This window comes from Pan troglodytes, chromosome 2 (genome assembly GCF_028858775.2).
Source record: "Pan troglodytes isolate AG18354 chromosome 2, NHGRI_mPanTro3-v2.0_pri, whole genome shotgun sequence".
NCBI classification, from domain to species: domain Eukaryota; kingdom Metazoa; phylum Chordata; class Mammalia; order Primates; family Hominidae; genus Pan; species Pan troglodytes.
The window spans coordinates 18,985,670-19,006,751 of record NC_086015.1 but is presented as its reverse complement, the minus strand read 5'-3'; the positions used below and the strand labels follow the sequence as shown (position 1 = coordinate 19,006,751).

Genomic DNA, 21,082 nt, shown 5'->3' with positions numbered 1-21,082 from the left:
GGGAAAAGCCTGTCAGGACCACAAGGTCTGAAATTTAGTCAATACCTATCCCAAAGGCAAGGTACAAGGTGCTGAGTGGTCACCTGGGTATCTGAAGCAGGCAGATATGTTTTTTCTTGATAGAAAGCGTATTGTGGCTGGGTGTGCTGGCTCACACCTATAATCCCAGCATTCGGGAGGCCAAGGTGGGCAGATCACTTGAGGTCAGGAGTTCGAGACCAGCTGGCCAAAATGGTAAAACCCCATCTCTACATTAAAAAAAAAAAAAAAAAAAAAAAAAAAAATTAGCCAGGCACGATGGTGCGCACCTGTGATCCCAGCTACTCGTGTGGCTGAGGCAGGAGAATCGCTTGAACCAGTAAGCGGAGATTGTGCCACTGCACTCCAGGCTGGGTGACAGAAAAAAAAAAAGTTTATTGTGGGTCGGCGGCGGTAGCTCACGCCTGTAATCCCAGCACTTTGGGAGGCCGAGGTGGGTGGATCACTTCAGGTCAGGAGTTAGAGACAAGCCTGACCAACATGGTAAAACCCTGTCTCTACTAAAAATACAAAATTAGCCAGGCATGGTGGCACGTGCCTATAATCCCAGCTACTAGGGAGGCTGAGGCAGGAGAATCGCTTGAACTCGGGAGGCGGAGGTTGCAGTGAGCCAAGATCATGCTATTGTACTCCACCCTGGGCAACAAGAGTGAAACTTTGTCTCAAAAAAAAAAAAATGTATATTGTGAACACTTCACAAAAAACTCTTCCTAAAATTAGAAGAAAACACTTCCCAATTCTGTGAGGCCAATATTACCTGATACTGAAACCAAAGACATCACAGGAAAAGAAAACTACAGACCAATATCTCTTATGAATAGAGACACAAACAATCCTCTACAAAACACTAGCAAACCAAATCCAGTGGTATATAAAGGATTATACACCACGAATAACTGGGGTTCATCCCAGGAAAGCAAGCTTGTTCAAATATGAAAATCAAACAGTTCTATACATTGCATTAAAGGAATAAAGGACAGAAGCCACATAATTATTTCAATTGATGGAGAAAAAGCATTTGACAAAATCTAACATTTCATGATAAAAACACTCAATAAACGAGACATAAAAGGAAAGTTCTCAATCTGATAAAGGGTCTCTATAAAATACTCACAGCTAACAGTATACTTAGCGGTAAAAGACTAAAAGCTTTCCTTCTAAGGTTAAGAATAAGATGAAGATGTCCATTCTCTCTACCTCAACATTGCACTAGGGGTTCTAGCCAGGGCAATTAGGAAAGAAAAAGAATAAAAACATTCAGAATAGAAAGGAAGAAAACTATCTCTGTTTGCAAATAACATGATCTCATATAGAAAAAAATCCCACAGAATCCACAAAAAACCCATCAGAGCAAGTAGACGAGTTTCAGGGTTGCAGGATATAAGATCAAAACACAAAAACTGGCCAGGTGCAGTGGCCCTTGGCACTTTGGGAGACCGAGGTAGGAGGATCACTTGAGGTCAGGAGTTTAAGACCAGTCTGGACAACAAAGCAAGACCCATCTCTACAAAAAAATTAAAAAATCAGGTGTGTGTGGTGGTACATGCCTGTAAGTCCCGGGTACTCAGTAGGTTAAGGTGGGAGGATTCCTTGAGCCCAGTTCTAGGTTGCAGTGAGCCATGATTGTGTCACTACACAGCCTGGGCAAGACTCTTTCAAAAACAAAAAAACAAGGCCAGGCACAGTGGCTCACACCTGTAATCCCAGCACTTTGGGAGGCCAAGGCAGGTGGATTACCTGAGGTCAGGAGTTCAGGACCAGCCTGGCCAACATGGTGAAACCCCATCTCTACTAAAAAACACAAAAATAAGCCAGGTATGATGGCGGGGCCTGTAATCCCAGCTACTCAGGAGGCTGAGACAGGAGAATTGCTTGAACCCAGGAGGCGGAGGTTGCAGTGAGCCAAGATCGCGCCATTGCATTCCAGCCTGAGCGACAAGAGTGAAACTCTGTCTCCGAAAAAAAAACCAAAAAAAAAAAAAAGCCAAAACAAAAACACAATAATCAATTGTATTTTTATATATTAGCAATGAGCAATCTGAAAATGAAATTAAGGAAGCAATCCCACTGACCATGCATCAAAAAGGATAATATATTCAGAAATAAAATAAATTTAGCAAAAGAAATGCAAGATTTGAATACTGAAAACTATAAGATATTGCTATGAGAAATTTAAAACACCTAAATAGGCTGGGCACGGTGGCTCACGCCTGTAATCCCAGCACTTTGGGAGGCCGAGGCAGGTGCATCACGAGGTCAGGAGATTGAGACCACCCTGGCTAACACGGTGAAACCCTGTCTCTACTAAAAATACAAAAAATTAGCCGGGCGTGGTGGCAGGTGCCTGTAGTCCCAGCTACTCAGGAGGCTGACGCAGGAGAATGGTGTGAATCCGGGAGGCAGAGCTTGCAGTGAGCCGACATTGTGCCACTGCATTCCAGCCTTGGCAACAGAGCAAGACTCCGTCAAAAAAAAAAAAAAAAAAAAAAAAACCTAAATAAATAGAAAGACATTTGTGACTTAATATTGTTAAGATGGTGATATTCCCCAAATTGATCTAAAGATTCAATGTAATCCCTATCAAAATTTCAGGTGCTTTTTTGCATAAATTGGCAAAATGATCCTAAAATTCATATGGGAATGCATGGGACCCAGAGTATCCAAAACAATCTTGAAAAAGAACAAAGTTGGAGGTCTCACACTTCCTTATTTCAAAACTTATTTACAAAGCTACGGTAATTAAAACTGTGTGGAATCCAGCAATCACACTTCTGGGTATTTACCCAAAAAGATTTGAAATCAGTTTGTTGAAGAGATGTCTGCACTCCCATGTTCTCTGCAGCACTGTTTGCAATAGCCAAGTTACATAATCAACCAACAAGTCCATCAATAGATGAATGAATAAAGAAAATGTGGTATATACACACAATGGAATACTATTCAGCCTTTAAAAAGAAGGAAATTCTGTCATTTCTGACAATACGGATGGAACTGGAGAACATTATGGTAAGTGAAATAAGCCAGGCACAGAAAGACAAATACCACATGTTCTTACTTAAATGTGGAATCTAAAAGAATCAAACTCATAAAACCAGAGTAAAATGGTAGTTAACAGAGGCTGAGGGGCAGGGGGAATGGGGAGATGAAAGTCAGGTCAAAAGGTACAAAATCTTAGGAGGAATACTTTTCTTTTTTTTTAGACCTATTGCACAGCATGGCGAATATAGTTAATAATAGCCTATTGTACATTTCAAAATTGCTAAGAGTAAATTTCAAATGTTCTCATGGCAAAAGTAAGTATTTAAGGTGATGGATATGTTAATGAGCTTGATTTAATTTTTACACATTGTAGTCACGGATCATAACATCACTTTGTACTGTAAATATATGCAATTATAAACTCAATTTGTAACTTTAAAAAATTGCAGTACCAGCATAAAGACAAGACATACAGACCAATGGAATATAACAGAGAATGCAGAAATAAACCCTCACCTATATGTTCAAATTTGATAAAGGTGCCACGATAATTCAATAGGCAAAGAACAGTCTTCGACAAATGGTGATGGGACAAGTGGAAATCAAATGGAGGGGAACAAATCTGGACACCTACCTTGCACTATTACAAAAAAAAAAAATCAAAATGGATCAAAGATCTAAATGTAAGAGTTAAAACTATAAAACTCTCAGAAAACACAGGTGTAAATCTTCGTGAACTTGAATTAGGTGATTGTTTCTTAGATGACACCAAAAGCAAAAATAGCACAAGAAAAATTAGAAAATAATCATTAAAACTAGAAACTTTTTTTTGGGGGGGGACAAGATCTCTTACTCTGTTGCCTGTGCTAGAGCGCAGTAGCACAATTATGGTTCACTGCAGCCTCATCCTCCTGGGCCCAAGCAATCCTCCCAACCTCAGCTTCCTGAGCAGCTAGGATCACAGGTGTGTGCTACCATGCCGGGCCAATTTAAATCTTTTTTGTTTGTTTTTGAGACGGAGTTTCACTCTTGTTGCCCAGGCTGGAGTGCAATGGTGCGATCTCGGCTCATCGCAACCTCTGCCTCCTGGGTTCAAGTGATTCTCCTGCTTCAGCCTCCTGAGTAGCTGAGATTATAGGCATGAGCCACCACACCAGGCTAATTTTGTATTTTCAGTAGAGACAGGGTTTCTGCATGTTGGTCAGGCTGGTCTCCAACTCCTGACCTCAGGTGATCCACCCGCCTGGGCCTCCCAAAGTGCTGGGATTACAGGCGTGAGCCACTGCACCCGGCCTTAAAAAAAAATTTTTTTTTTTTTTTTTTTGAGACACGGTCTCACTCCTGGATGCCCAGGCCAGAATGCAGGGGCACAATCTTGGCTCACTGCAGCCTCAACCAACCTCCCAGGTTCAAGTGATCTCCCTACCTCAGCCCCCCATGTAACTGGGACTATGGGCGTGTGCCACCTAATTTTAAATATTTTTGCAGAGATGAGGTCTCCCTATGTTGCCCAGGCTTGTCTCCAACTCCTGGCTCATGTGATCCTTCCTCCTTGGCCTTCCAAAGTGTTGGGATTACACGTGTGAGCCAGCGTACCTGAACTCAAATTAATGAGTTTTGTGTTTCAAAAGACACCATCAAGGAAGTGAAAAGACAACCTATAAAATGGGGGAAAAAAAAAAGTGCAAATCATATATCATTACAACTTAATAACAAGACAAAAATCCCAATTTAAAAATGAGCAAAGAGTTAAACAGAAATTTCTCCTAGAAGATATACAAATGGCCAATAAGCACAGGAAAAGATGTTCCAAGGTCATTAGTTGTTAGGGAAATGCAAATCAAGACCATGATGAGATACCACTTCATATCCACTAGGATGGCTACAATGTTAAAGATGGACAATAACAAGTATTGGTGAAAATGTGGAGATGAGAACCTTCATACATTGCTGGTAGTAATGTAGAATGGTACAGTTACTTTGGAAAACAGTCTGGTTGTTCCTCAAAGGGTAAACACAGAGTTGCCATATGACCCATAATTTCACTCCTAGGTATATACTCAAGACAAAGAAAAACACATGTCTACACAAAAGCTTGTATACAAATGTTCACAGCAGCATTAGTGATAACAGGCAAAAAGTAGAAACAACTCAAGTATCTCCCAAATGATGAATGGATAAATAAAACATGGTATATCCATGTAATGGAATATTATTTGGCAATAAAAAGGAATGAAGTGCTGATACATGCTACAACATGGAAGACTCAGCCACAAAAGACCACCATATATTGCATGATTCTATTTATTTAAAATGTCCAGAATAGGCAAATCCATGGGGACAGAAAGTAGATTAGTGGTTGCCAGGTGATAGGGGAACAGGGGTAGCAAGAATAATTGCTAAGAGATGTGGGTTTTTTAGTGGGGGCTTGATAAAAACATTCTGGATTTAGATAGTGGTGATGGTTGCATACTCTTGTGAATGTACTAAAACCCACTAAGCTGTATATTTTTAAAAAATGAATTTTATGGTATGTGAATTATATCTCAATTTGATAAAATATTATCAATTAATTCATTACTGGGCTATTAAATTTTTTTTCTTTCATAAGCATACATTTTAACAACAAATTCACTACAATGAAGTCAACAGAATCCAGTATTTTTACAGTGACTTTTAGCTTAAAAAATATGGATTAGCTCTCTCTTGGCTAAGAAATAGGCAGGACAAGCACAACCATTTTATAGGAGGTATGGTGAGGCTGAGATCCTGCAAGGTATGTCTCCCAGGATCCATGTACACATAACTGCTAGCTCTGTTTATTTATAACTGAAAAGAAAAGGCTGGCCAATCACTTTATCAGAGCATATTCATTGCATCCTTTAATAATGAACATTTAAATTTTTGGTTGAGTCTATTAGTCTGCAAGTTAATTCTGCCAGTTTTAGATACAGTTATGTGTTGCTTAAAGACAGGAATATGTTCTGAGAAATGTGTCATTAGGTCATTTCATCATGTGAACATGATAACATGTACTTACAACAAACCTAGATGGCATAGCCTACTACACATTAGGCTATGTGGTATGGCCTATTGCCCCTAGGCTATAAACCTGTACAGCATGTGACTGTGGTGAATACTATAACCGACTCTAACAGAATGGTAAGTATCTGTGTATCTAAACATAGAAAAGGTACAGTAAAAATACAGTTATAATCTTATGGGACTACCTTCCTTCCTATAGGCACTCAAGCACTGACAGAACCGTCATTATGTGGTTCACATTTGGTTTGTGACTGTATTGAAAATTCTTCACTGGCAGAATAACAGGCCAAATTTTGGCTCAGGTCCTTACTTTATTTGCAAGAAGTTTTAAAGCCATCAACATTATTGGAGTACCCACAGGCTATGGAATCTGACAGACCTGGGCTCTGAAACTTGTACTGTCACCTTAAACAAGTCATTAACCCTCTAGCCAGGCGCGGTGGCTGACACCTGTAATCCCAGCATTTTGGGAGGCCGAGGCGGGTGGATCACGAGGTCAGGAGATTGAGACCATCCTGGCTAACACGGTGAAACCCTGTCTCTACCAAAAAATTAGCTGGGCATGGCGGTGGGCGCCTGGAGTCCCAGCTACTCGGGAGGCTGAGGCAGGAGAATGGTGTGAACCTGGGAGGCAGAGCTTGCAAGTGAGCTGAGATCGCACCACTGCACTCCAGCCTGGGGGACAGAGCGAGACTCCGTCTCAATAAATAAACAAATAAACCCTCTAATAGCTAAAACGTGAAACTTCAAAATTTCCTCAAATTCAACATGGACATATTGTTACTACTTTATGGCACTGGTGTGAAGGTTAATGAATAGTAAGTTAAACATTAGTTACATTCAGCAAATGATAACTGATACTGTCACAAACCTGAAAATTTTTCTAAACCTAAGTTATAAAAACTATATAACTGTCTTTGCTACACATGATACAATGTGCTAATGTGTCTCTCAAACAGAAAATTCTTTGTATTTTATTTTAAAATATTAAATTCAACCTCATATACAAAAATTAAAAAACACAGGTGCAAATCTTCATGACCTTGGATTAGGCAATGGTTTCTTAATGTATTACACTTGAAGCAAAAGCAACAACAACAAAATACATAAAATGGGTTTTACCAACATTAAAATCTTTTGTGCTTCAAGACGGTAAGAAAGTGAAAAAGAAAACTGATACAATGGGAGAAAAGAATTCTCAAATCATATTTGATAAGGGACTTTTATTCAGAATATATGAAGAACCCTTATAACTCAATGAAAAGAAGACAAAAACCAATTACAAATGAGCAAAGGGATTGAACAGACATGTCTCCAAAAAAGATATACAAAATGGCCAATAAGCACTTGAAAAAATATTCAATATCACTGGAAATACAAATAAAAATCACAATGAGATACCACTTCACACCCTCTAGGGATGCTACAATAAAAAAGATGCAGGATAACAAATGTTAGCAAGGTTGAGGAGAAACCAGATCCTTCATACACAGCTGGTGGGAACATAAAATGGTGCAGTCTCTTTGAAAAACAGTCTGGCAGTTCCTCAAAAGTTTGAAAATAGTTACTATTTGACCAGCAATTCCACTCTTAGGTGTACACACACACACACACACACACACACGTAATGAAAACGTGTCCACGGAAAAACTGGTACACAATGTTCACAGCATTATTCCTAATAGCCAAAAAGTAAAAACGCCCAAGTCCATTAACTGATGAATAGATAAAATGTTCTATATCCATACAATGGCATATTATTTGGCAATAATGAAACGAAGTACTGGTACATGCTACAACATGGATAAGCCTTAAAGACATTATGCTAGGTAAAAGAAGCCAGTCACAAAAGACTATATATGATTCAATTTATATGAAATGTCCAGAACAAATATAAAGATAGAAAGTAAATTAGCGGCCGGGCGCGGTGGCTCACGCCTGTAATCCCAGCACTTTGGGAGGCCGAGGCGGGCGGATCACGAGGTCAGGAGATCGAGACCATCCTGGCTAACACGGTGAAACCCCGTCTCTACTAAAAATACAAAAAATTAGCCGGGCGCAGTAGCGGGCGCCTGTAGTCCCAGCTACTCGGGAGGCTGAGGCAGGAGAATGGCGTGAACCCGGGAGGCGGAGCTTGCAGTGAGCCGAGATCGCGCCACTGCACTCCAGCCTGGGCGACAGAGCGAGACTCCGTCTCAAAAAAAAAAAAAAAAAAAAAGAAAGTAAATTAGCAGTTGCCTAGGGCTGGGGGGTGACAGCTAAGGAGTGTGGGGTCTTTTTTTTTTTTTTTGAGGGGGTAAAGAAGATGTTCTGAAATTAGGTATTAGTGATGGCTGCACAATATTGTAAATATACTAAAAGCCACAGAATTCTACACCTTAAATAGGTGAACTGCCAGCCTGGGCAACATAGTGAAACTTGGTCTCTATTAAAAAATTAAAAAAACTAGCCAGGCGTGATGGCGTGTGTCTGTGGTCTCAGCTGCTTAGGAGGCTGAGGTGGGAGACTCACTTGAACCCAGAGGGTTCAACTCAACCGGAGGGTCAAGGCTGCAGTGAGCTATGATTGTGCAAATTCACTCCAGCCTGGGTGACAGAATGAGAACTTATCTCCAAAAAAAAAAAAAAAAAAAAAAAAGTGAATTGTATGGTATATGAATTATATCTTAATAGAGCTGTGAATTTTTCTTTTCTTTTTTTAGAGACAGGGTCTTGTTCTGTCACCCAGGCTGAAGTGCAGTGGCACAATCATAGCTCACTGCAGCCTGGAACTCCTGGGCTCAAGCGATCCTCCTGTCTCAGCCTCCTGAGTAGCTGGGACTACAGGTACACTCCACCACAGCTGGCTTTTTTTTTTTTTTTTTTTTAAAGAATGAATAGGTTGGGCGTGGCGGCTCACATCTGCAGACCCAGCACTTTGGGAGGCCGAGGTTGGCGGATCATGAGGTCAACAGATTGAGACCATCCTGGCCAACATGGTGAAACCCCATCTCTACTGAAAATACAGAAATTATCTGGGCGTGGTGGTGCACATCTGTAGTCCCAGCTACTCGGGAGTCTGAGGCAGAAGAATCGCTTAAACCCAGGAGGCGGAGGTTGCAGTGAGCTGAGATTGCACCACTGCACTCCAGCCTGGCGACAGGGTGAGACTCTGCCTCAAAAAAAAAAAAAAAAAAAAAAAAAAGAATGAATAAACAACAACAACAACAACGAATTCAACCCATGGTGTAAGGGGCTGGGGTAGAGTTCATCTTTAAGGAAGAAGGTGCAGGTAATGATTGGGAGGGGGCATAAGGAGAGCTTCTGGGCTGCAGGAAATTTCTATTCTGTTCTTAACTTGGGTGGTGAGTATATGGAAATGTTTTCTCTGTGATAATTCATCATAAGCTGATGAATTTTAAACAGGTATGTTATACTACAATAAAAAGTTTATTTAAAATCAGTACGCAGATGAGTGGATAAAAAAACAAAAATTTAAAAACACTATTCAAAAAGTATTTCACATATCTCAGAAAGTTTTCTATGTCATTAAGACAAAGTGACAGTGGTCTATGCTTTACCGGAACCTGGTAAGCACTTACTCTGTGCCATGTTGGGGCTGTGCGCACAGGGCAACCAGATGTGGCCCTGCCTCTAAGCTGCTGTGGAGGACAAACAGCTACTGGAAAGCACAGGTTGGGTGCTGAGACTGCTGTTCCTTGGCTTTGCTACCTTGCCTGAGGTACAGTTTAAACTCCCTGGATTTTGGCTTCCTCACCTGTTCAGGGATACATCTGCAAATTTTATTTATTCCCTTGATATGAGAAGCCCAAAAGACCTTTTACCTGAGAGGGGGCATGGGTCACACTGGCAATGGGCTCCCTGTAGGCTCAGTAATAAATTTAGATTGAGTGAATAGCCCTGAGATTCAGTGAAAAGACGACTAACTCTGGAAGTGACAGGTTAAACAGAAAATGTTTGGGATCCCCTACTCCTGAAGCCATTAGAAAAAAGGTATGTTCTAGTGGCACCAGAGGCAGCTGAGATATGGTCTTGCATGAAGGCAAAGTGATGTTATGATGGGACCGCTAAGAAATTCTTGCAGTTGTATGAATTTACAGTCTGATAATTATGAATAGACATCAAGGAAGGAAATTTACTTTTTTTCCAGAAACATTTCTTTTTTTTTTTTTTGAGATGGAGTTTTGCTCTTGTTACCCAGGCTGGAGTGCAGTGATGCAGCTTCGGCTCACCGTAACCTCCGCCTCCCAGGTTCAAGCGATTCTCCTGCCTCAGCCTCCCGAGCAGCTGGGATTACAGGCACCCACCACCATGCCCGGCTAATTTTTGTATTTTTAGTAGAGACGGGGTTTCACCATGTTGGCCAGGCTGGTGTTGAACTCCTGACCTCAGGTGATCCGCCTGTCTTGGCCTCCCAAAGGGCTAGGACTCCAGACGTGAGCCACCATGCTTGGCCTTTTTTCCCAGAAATATTTTATTGAGACTCATCAGCACAGCAATAAAAAGTCAGTTTGGTAAAAAGGATATAAAAATATTAGATGCATTTCTGACTAGCTGAAGCATTTCCTTTCTATTTTTTCCTGCCCACACCTCAGTGCCTAATGTCAGTCTTGGCTTCTGCCTTATCCTATTTTCTACCCTTTCAACCTGCTCAAGTTGCAAAGGACAGGATCACTTAGTTTACACTGTATAAATGCCTGACAACACCCAGGTGTGTGTTATACCTTGGTTAGGGCATTTTACCTTGACAGGAAAACTGCCAGTCCAAAGGACTCAATTAAAACCATGGGCAAGCTGGGTGTGAAATATCTTTAGACACAGGCCTTCCAAGGCTTGGTCTGCAACTCATACTTAGAGGGTAAAATCATCTGTTCCATTTCACATCCTTTGTAAAGGTAACCACGCTTGCAGAACACACAAATGTTTTATTAAACACTAAATAATTTAATAAAAGCCATGCTCCTCTGGCCAGCCTTTCCTGACACCCCTCAGGTTAATACAAATGCCCTCCTCTGGGTTCCCACAGTCCCTGCACCTTAGTACTCTCCACAGAGCACCACATTTCCTATTTCTCTGTTTATTCCCAAGGCCAGGCACATATTAGGCCCACAATGAATGCTTAGTGAATGAACACTTAGGGAATGAATACCTTAGGGGATGAATAAGCAGTCTCTGTCTTACAGCCTTTGATCCTGGGACTCTGCCTAGACTTTGCTTTGCTTTACTCTACTCTTGTGCCTGTCTGCTAATTACACACCCTGGAGGTACAGCACAACACCTGCCCTGGCAGTTCATTATATAAACCAAGGAGTACTGGCTTCCACCGACACAGGGGGGTTTATGAGGCTGCTGAGGAAGTTCATACATCTTCACCCTGGAATGAGAACCTCCTCTATTCCGTAATGGCATGACATTGCTTTGGCAGCAGGGTTTTTGTTGTTGTTGTTTTTGTTGTTTGTTTGTTTTATAAGGAAATAATTGTCAGGAAAAATTTCTGACGTTTACATGGAATCACTTGCTGAAAAATGAACATCTAGGTTGAAGAAGATGCTCACAGGCCAGGTGCAGCGGCTCATGTCTATAATCACAGCAGTTTGGGAGGGCGAGGTAGGAAGATCACTTGAGGCCAGGAGTTTGAGTACCAGCCTGGACAGCATTGCAAGACCCCATCCCTACTAAAAATTAAAAACATTATCCAGGCGTGGTGTCGCATGCCTGCAGTCCCACCTGCTTAGGAGGCTGAGACGGAAGGAGCACTTGAGCTCAGGAGTTTGAGGCTACAGTGACAGTAAGCTATGATGGCACCACTATGCTCCAGCCTTTGAGATAGCAAGACCCTATCTCCCAAAAAAAAAAAAGAAAAAAGGGATTAAAAAAGAGAAAAAGATGCTCATTTCATTGAATTAAATGTGCAATATTAAGAGTTTCCAAATCTATAATTTATTCTGGATTTTGGCTACAAAAATTCTCATGGGTTACTAATAGGATAACAGAGTTACACTCTGTGAAAAAACATTGTGCAGATCTAGTGTTACAAATCTCAAACAGGAACTCAGTACTTCTCAACACTTCGGTGAAATCATGAACAATGTAAACCCTTAAGTAGGGTAAAGGGTGTTAGGCAGGGGACACCTCCAGCTTGAACTGAAATGTACCACATACCCTCCTTTAGTTTATTTCAAAGGACCATTAAATAGTAAGTGTGTTGAAGGGCCAATGGGCAAAGAGATTAACCCCCTTTGTGCAGCAACTTGCATCAGCGAGAAGAATCCACAGGAGGCTGCTGACTTTTACGTGCAGTTCCAGTCCTCAAAGGACTGGAACCTTACAATAACAGTGTTAGTAAAGAACTACTTCTCTTGATGACATATATATCCAGCTCTTCTTTACAGTAAAGCTAATGAGGGAATGAAACCTAAGTATTATAAACCAGCATCATTTATATCAGAATTCATTAGCCAGTTTTGAATTTTACAGTTGGCAATAGAGATTTTAAAAAGATAAAACTTAGCGCTAAATTTCTTGTCACAAAAAAACAAAAATCCCAAGTCAACAACCACTCCCCACAATTATGTAAAACAATGAGATATTTAAGAGCAATATGGTTCATAAACTGTTCACAGGCAGAGTAACCTGCCAAAAACAACAAACAACTTTTGCCCCACCTGAATTTACCCAGCATATTCAAATACAAGTTCCTATTAAGAAACGATTTGCTAAGAGCTTAGCATAGCAAGACATTAAATTGAATTTCTTCAAATATACAATAGGTGTCTAAATCCACTGCTATTATACTAACTGCTGTAAAAATAAGTGACTACTGAAATACATTGCATTACAAGGCTTCTCCCCCAGAAACACAGGGAAAGAGAACAGACTTCAATACTGCAGTCTTATTTTCTTTAGGACACTCACACTTACCATGCCAATGGCTCCCTGCAGCTTTATTTATATTTTTCCTCAGCAACCTCCCAGGCCAAAGAGAGTCCAACCCAAAAGGCCAGAGGTTGGTTGAGGGAACTCACAGGCATTTGCTTTCAAACCCTGCCAGTGCAGATTCCATTCACCCAAACCAGACAGGGCTGTTTAAAGATGCCCTCTCTGTGACCCAGCTCTGCGGAAGGTCAAGTACACTATCACTGCCTGTAACCAAGGAAGCAAAATCGACATGTTCCTGCTGTTTTGCCAGCTGCTGAAACAGTTTGTCTAATAATATGACTAATTGCTTCTAGGGAAGATGTACTCTGCTTTATAAAGTTCTCCCTTCACCTAGATTGCTGCCACTGTTAAACTCTCTCTCCCTCCACCCCTTTCCCCTTAAAGATCACCTTTCTTCCACTGAAAGTTCACAAGAATGTTACCATGGAGTCCAACCAACTCAAAACATTTTTAAACCTACAAGGAGAGGAGGAAAGACCTGGAGAGCCCAGAAACACCATGTTCTGCATATAGCATCTTCAACCTAACGGTGCAGTAATCTAATATTCTTCTTTTTATTAAATAAAGACAAGGTCTGGCTCTGTCACTCAGGCTGCAGTGCCAGTGGTGCAATCATGGCTCACTGCAGCCTTGACCTCCTGGGCTCAAGTGATCCTCCTGCCTCAGCCTCTCAGAGTAGCCAGGACTACAGGTATGTGCCACCACACCCAGTAATTTTTTTTTTTTTTTTGAGGTGGAGTCTTGCTCTTGTCGCCCAGGCTGGAGTGCAATCTCGGCTCACTGCAACCTCCATCTCCCAGGTTCAAGCGATTCTCTTACCTCCACCTCTCGAGTAGCTGGGATTACAGGTGCCTGCCACCACACCCTGCTAATTTTGTATTTTTAGTAGAGATGGGGTTTCACCATGTTGGCCAGGCTGGTCTCAAGCTCCTGACCTCATGTGATCCGCCTCCCTCAGCCTCCCAAAGCGTTGGGATTACAGGTCGTGAGCCACCACGCCCAGTCAAATTTTTTCTTTAATTTAGTTTTTGTAGACACAGGGTCTTACTATGTTGCCCAGGCTGATACCTGAACTCATGTGATCCTTCCACCTGGGCCTCTCAAAGCACTGGAATTACAGGTGTGAGCTACCATGCCTGGCCCTAATATTCTTAAAGATAGGAGGTCTTTACAAGTTCCTCTTTCACTTAAAGTGTAGGCAAGAATATATGGACTGTATTACATAGAAAAGACCCACAAGAACAACAAAACTGGGCTCATTTAACCATATCCACCCAACACGCACCGGGCACATGAATACAAGATTGAGTTCTGGACTCAGAAGCCTCCCATTCTGGCAGGAAGATAGGCAAATGTAGTCAGAGCAAACGAAGAACACTGTAATAGGTCCATAGAATGACTTCAACTCTAAGTCCCACCCCTTCCCCAAAGCCACTGAGGGGAGGGAGCTCCTGAAGTCACAGTGCATTAGTGGTGAGGCTGAAACTAACACCTAGGTTCTCTGGCTTTGAGACAAGAGCACCTGCCACTAAGGCAGGCTGTAGCCCCCTGATGGACATGGGGACTCATTACTTGGTTTTTACACCTCAACAACTGATATGAAGTGAATGCTGACCAATCAGCAAAAACAAAACAAAAGCCTAGGGGAAGAGTAGGAGAAAAGAAGTATTACGGATATTTACTTTTACATAGGGTGGAGAAGGAGGCTGAAAGAAAACATTTGATAATAAATTCACACTGCTATAAATGATGAAATTTCCACTCCACACATACAAACAGAAGTTTGCATGTGCACTAACATAAAACAATTTATGGTGAAATAAATTCACCATATGTGATGAATGGATGAATATGTCATCCATTTTCAGATTCTAGCACAAACCCAGGCACCGCTATCCAAAAGAGAAAAAAAATTAATCAAGAGGGGAAAAAAAAGAGATGATGATTCTCCTTTGAGTAGACTAGAAGTCCCTTCACCTCAACAACTATTTAAAGTTCTAAGAAACAAAACACTCTATTCACTAAGTGAATAAGTACAGCCAATAAATGTGCTTTACGTATGTGTAAAAGGAAAGATTAATAAAGGAAGCAAAAAGTTCCAAGACTAAACCATTGAGGTCAAGAGATCTGGTCCTTCATCATCAGAATTTGCTCCTGCCCTCTGGCCTGATAATTATACTTCTGGGAACCCACGTTATACAAATTATCCTAAATATAGAAATGGCTTTATCTGTGTGTGGTCCTAAATTATTTTTCTAGGAAATATAAGAATTCCTTCTCCCAGTGGTTTGGGTGAGGCAGTGCCTCTCTCTACCTGTAAAAACAGACAATACCAGATATTTGCAGTCCTGCTTCCCTTGGAGGAGAGCAGGGGGTCAATAAGATTCACTGGTCTGAGAGACTTGGCACTGGAAGCTGGAGGTCCATCTCCAGGCTTTGTGGTACTGGCTGTACAGCCATAGCTTCACCAGACTGGCTCTGCAGTGTGATTCTGGGTGTTGTTCCGAGCTGCAGAGCTACTTCTCCAGTTCTTCCACTGTAAAGTTTACCTGTCTGTCTATATATACATCTGTCTGTCCATCTGTGCATCTTTTCATCCTCACATGAATATACTATTAATTTATAATACAGAAAGATCAAAAGCAATTTATATGTCCCAAACTAGGAGACGGGTTAGTAAATTATGCTATGTTTCCGGGATACAGAAAAATAATGATCAAAGCAGGTTATGTGGCAACCTGGGGAAAAGATGATGATATTTATTCTGTGTAATAACATTTTATAAAAACACAAGACACAAAGTTATATGCACACTGTGATTACAACCAGATGATATGCACGTGAGAAAAGAGCAAAAGATTTATTCATTCAATAAACGTATCTTGATTGCTCACTGTGTTCCAGGCACTGTATTTCAGGCACTGGGAACACAACAGCAAATGAAATAAAGTTCTGGTCTTCCTGGAATCTACATTCTAATGTGATAAACAAATTAAGTATATATGTTTGTAGATAATGAGAAGCATTATGGAGGAAGACAAGTACGAGTAAGGAGATTAAGAAGTGACAGAGGTAGAGGTGGAAATGACTATTTTTACATAGTGTGGTAATAAAGAAATTAACAACTTTTATAATTAAAAAAAACTTTCAAATACAAGGCTACCTTTTAAAACCAGCAAATATTGCTAGAAATTAGCAGTATGAATGATCTTATTTTCTACCCCACATCTGAAATTACTGGTGTTCTTCATATTTTTCTTCACTTTTAAAAGAAAAACTTGGCAGGGCATGGTGGCTCATACCTCTAATCCCAGCACTCTGCGAGGCCAAGGCGGAAGGATTGCTTACTCCCCGGAGTTCAAGACCATCCTGGGTAACACAGAGAGACCTCATCTCTACAAAAAATAAAAAAACCAGCTGGGTGTGGTGGCATGTGCCTGCAGTCCCAGCTACTTGGGAGGCTGAGGTGGGAGGATTGCTTGAGCCCAGGAGATTGAAATTGCAGTGAGCTGTGTTCCTGCCACTGGACTCCAGCCTGGGTGGCAGAGTGAGAATCTGCCTCAAATAAAATAAAAAATAAATAAAAACTCTTCTTACCCATCTAAGAAATAACACAGAAACTTTTTTTCTTGGTACAATGAGGTATAAAAGTCTACTGTGAAACATAATTATCAGTCTCCTTGCCTATTAATTGCTACTAAAGATTTAAAAAAACTAGGCTGCTTCTGCAATTACAAAGCTAACCTGAATCATCCTGGTAGGCAGCTGATTACATGGAAACACACTACACTTATAACTACGTTCACGTTTGGGTGGCACTCCTATTAACAATTTCCCTGAAGAAATCAAGTGCAATGCTCAACCTGTGACCCTGAATAAGATGTTATCTTCTCCCACAGCAGATGCTAATTTTTGATTTTTTATTCTGGTAGACAAAATGCTTTCATTTTCTAATTCTCTATTTTCTGTGACCAATAAAAGGATATGCTTTCCAAGGTCTTTTTTAAAGTATCAGACACTAAAGGTATACCTCAGACACAGATTTCAAGAAAGGAGATGTTCTCTATGACAGAATGTCATTACTCTGTGGCAAGACATACCGTAAAAGAAATCATTCTGGCACAACACTTCCACATAAGGTATGGATCTTTTGCAAGGACATCATCCTTCCTCAATTTTCTCCTTCTTAATAACTCCTCCTGTCAACCGTTTTTATCATAAGTAAGTCTAGTCTCACTTATTCTAACATTAATTCCATTTAACATTTATTCCAGCTGACTCTACATTTCATCTACAAAACAATTGTATCTTCTTAGTACCCTTATTTAAGTATGTACTTACTTAAGAAGTATGTGACTTGTCATATCATCTTTGGTAGTTATGCCTAAGCATTTACATGAAATACACATTATTTCATAATAGGTTGCTTTCCTTTTATTTCTCCTGAATATAATTATTATTATATATTGATTTTTGTAAGTTATTTGCATATGAATGCTTTTATTTTCTATGAGTATCACCTTGGTACAGTAAAAGGGTCTTTAAAAAAATACTGTTTAAAAAGGGGGCACTGAGTCTGAAGGAATTGGAAACCCCTAAGAGGAAGGTTCTCACAGTATGTACTCGATGCATACCTGCTGAATTAATAACTGATCTAGTTAATGGTGCTACTTCTTGCATATGAAGTTATGTGACTGTTAAAAAACTGTTGGGAAAAAAAAGAAAAACCCTTAGAAGACACACTTTGACCCAGATAGCTTTTAATTTCAAATTCTACTTCTAGTCTACAGAGATACTCCCACATATGAGCCCAAGGAGGCATATATAAAGATGTCCATCACTGTACTATTTGTGCTTGAGAAAATCTGGAAAAAACTTAAATGTGCATCTAATTGGAAAATACTTCAATGTGCAAACTTAAATGCACATCTTAGAGGAGTAGCTAAATAAATATAGCTCTAATCTATAAAATATGAGAGTAAAAAGGAATTATGTGTATCTCTAAATCTGAGACAATTAAAAAAATCAGCTTTCAGAACATCATAACCAGTGTGATTCCATTTAGTTTAAATTTTAAAAACCTATATATTTCTATAGCTACATAAACATGGATGTAAATACTTAATGAAAATTCTGGAAGAAAACATAAACTAAAAATAAATTAAGCCAATTTCAAAGAATCAGTATCATAAAGATCAGATCCTCTGATTACATTGTGATTAAATTAAAACATAACAAAAAGGTAATTAATCACAAATGTAAAACCTAGAGCTATAAAACTTTTAGTGAAAACACAGGAGAAAAATGTGACCTTGGATTAGGCGAAGATTTTAAAATATGACATTAAAAGCATGATTCATAGAAATTTAAAACAATCACTATCAAAATAAAAAAATCTATTCTTCAAGAGACTCTGCCAAGATAATGAAAATATAAGCCATAGATTGGGAGAAAAACATTTGCAAACCATATAGCTCATACAGGACATGTATCTTATCCAGAATATATAAAGAACTCCCAAAACTCAAGAAAAGAAATAACTCAATTTTAATAATAGGCAAAAGATTTGATAAAACACTTCATCAAAGATGATATATGGATGGCAAATAATCACATGAAAAGATGTTCAACATTATTAGTCATCAGAGAAATGCAAATTAAAATTACAATTAAGAGCTAGTACACATCTATTAGAATGCCTAAGAGTAAAAAGACTGACAATATTAAGAGTTGGCAAGGATGTAGAGCAAGTAGAACTCTCCTGCACTGCAAGTAGGAATATGAACTCATACAATGACTTTGGAAAACAATTTGGCAGTCTCTTTAAAAAAAAAAAACCACCATATGATCCAGCAATTCCACTCCTAGCTATCTACCCAAGAAAAAGAAAAGCATATGTTCTCACAAAGACATACGCAAATGTTCACAGCAACTTTAGTTGTAATAGTCAAAAACTGGAAGTAACCCAAATGTCCATCAACAGGTGAATGGATTAAGCATATCTATACAATGGATACAACGTAAAAAGGAATTAAATACTGATATATGCAACAATACGGATGAGTCTCAAATAACTTCGCTAAATGAAAGAAGCAAGACAAAAAAAGTGGACACATGATTTCTTTAATAGAAAATTCTAGAAAATGCAAATCCATCTAAAACAATTAGAAGATCAGTGGTTGCCTGGGGATAGATGTGGCTAGAGCTATACTCAGAAGACAATATACAGCCTAATGCTTATATTAGAAAAGAAGAAAGGCTGAGATATCAATAAACTGAGTATCTATCCTAAAAATTTACAAAAAGAATAGCAAAATAGGTGCAAAGAAAGTAGAAGGAAGAAAATAATAAAGACAAATTAATCAGTGATAAAACAACTCTGGTGAAAATGACCAGGGGAAAAAAAGAGAGATGACAAATAATACTAGGATTGCAAAGGAGACTATAACTGGAGATACTTCAAACATTAAAAATACAAAACAAGGCCAGGCATGGTGGCTCACGCCTGTAATCCCAGCACTTTGGGAGGCTGAGGCGGGTGGATCACCTGAGGTCAGGAGTTCGAGACCAGCCTGACCAACATGGAGAAATCCCATGTCTACTAAAAATACAAAATTAGCCAGGCGTGGTGGCTCATGCCTGTAATCCCAGCTACTCGGGAGGCTGAGGCAGGAGAATTGCTTGAACCCGGGAGGTGGAGGTTGCAGTGAGCCAAGATCGCGCCATTGCACTCCAACCTTGGCAACAGGAGTGAAACTCCATCTCAAAAATAAAAAAATATAATAATAAAAAAATACAAAACAAGGATGTTCTAAAAACTAGATGCCAATAAATTTGAAAACTCAGACAAAATGAACAAATTCTTTGAAGAAGGTACAACTTATTAAAACTGAGTCAATCACAACTAAAAAATCCGAATAGTCTTAACCATTAAAGAAATTCTATCAGTAGTTAAAAATTTTTCCAGGCACCAACAGTTTTACTGGTGTGTTCTATAAGCATTTAAGGACCAAATAATTCTCATTTTATATACATTATTATAGGAGGGAGGAGAAAAGGGAACCTTCTCCCAACTCATTTTATGAGGCTAGCATAAATTTAAGAAAAATTAAAAGTTAATCTCACTCATGAACACAGATGCAAAATTCCTAAACAAAATGTTAGCAAACTAAGAGAGTGTGTGTGTGTGTGTGTGTGTGTGTGTGTGTGTGTGTATAAAGAGTATAATCCAGATTAACCTATCAAGTTGAGATTAACTGCAGAATACAAGATGGGTTTAATATTACAAAGTCAAGCTAATTCACATTACCTGATCAAAAAAGAGAAATCATATGATCATCTCAGATCATTAAAAAAAAGAGCATCTGACAATTGAACTCATGGAGATAGAGAGTGGAATGATGGTTATCCGAGGCTAGGAAGGGTAGTGGCGGGGATGGTTAATGGGTACAAAAATATAGTTAGATACAATAAATAAGATCTAATATTTGATAGCACTACAGTGTAATTACAGTCCACAATAAGTTGTACATTTCAGTATAACTGAGGGAGTACAACTGGAATGTTCATAACACAAAGAAATGATGAATGCTTGAGGTAATGGATATCCCATTTACCCTGATGTAATTATTACGCATTGTATACTTGTACCAAAATATCTCATGCACCCTACAAATATATACACCCCTACTATGTATTCACAAAATTAAAAATTAAAAAAAATTTTAAAAATAGCATTTGATAAAATTCAGTATTTGCTGAATATAACAACTTTTATTGCAATGTCCTTAATCGAATAAAGGCTCATAGCAAATTGTTGAAATCATTCCTTTTAAGATGAGGAACAAGGCAAGGATGCCTGCTATCAACACTTCCATTCAACACTGTACTGGAGCTCTCTACCAGAATAAGTCAAGACAAAAACATAAGGATTGGAAAGAAAAAGATAAGACTGTCATTAAATCATAGATAACATAAAAATCTAAATGAATTTATTAGAATTCGTAAGAGCAAGATTGTTAAAAAAATCTATAAACAAAATCATTTACATTTCTATATACCAGTGAGAGAAAATAAAATTT

General features: G+C 39.3%; 1 protein-coding gene across 22 annotated transcripts in view; it reads right to left on the bottom strand.

Moving 5' to 3' along the window:
- NR2C2 (nuclear receptor subfamily 2 group C member 2) overlaps positions 1 to 21,082 on the bottom strand; it is a 114,992-nt gene that overhangs the window by 56,294 nt on the left and 37,616 nt on the right. The window lies entirely within an intron of this gene.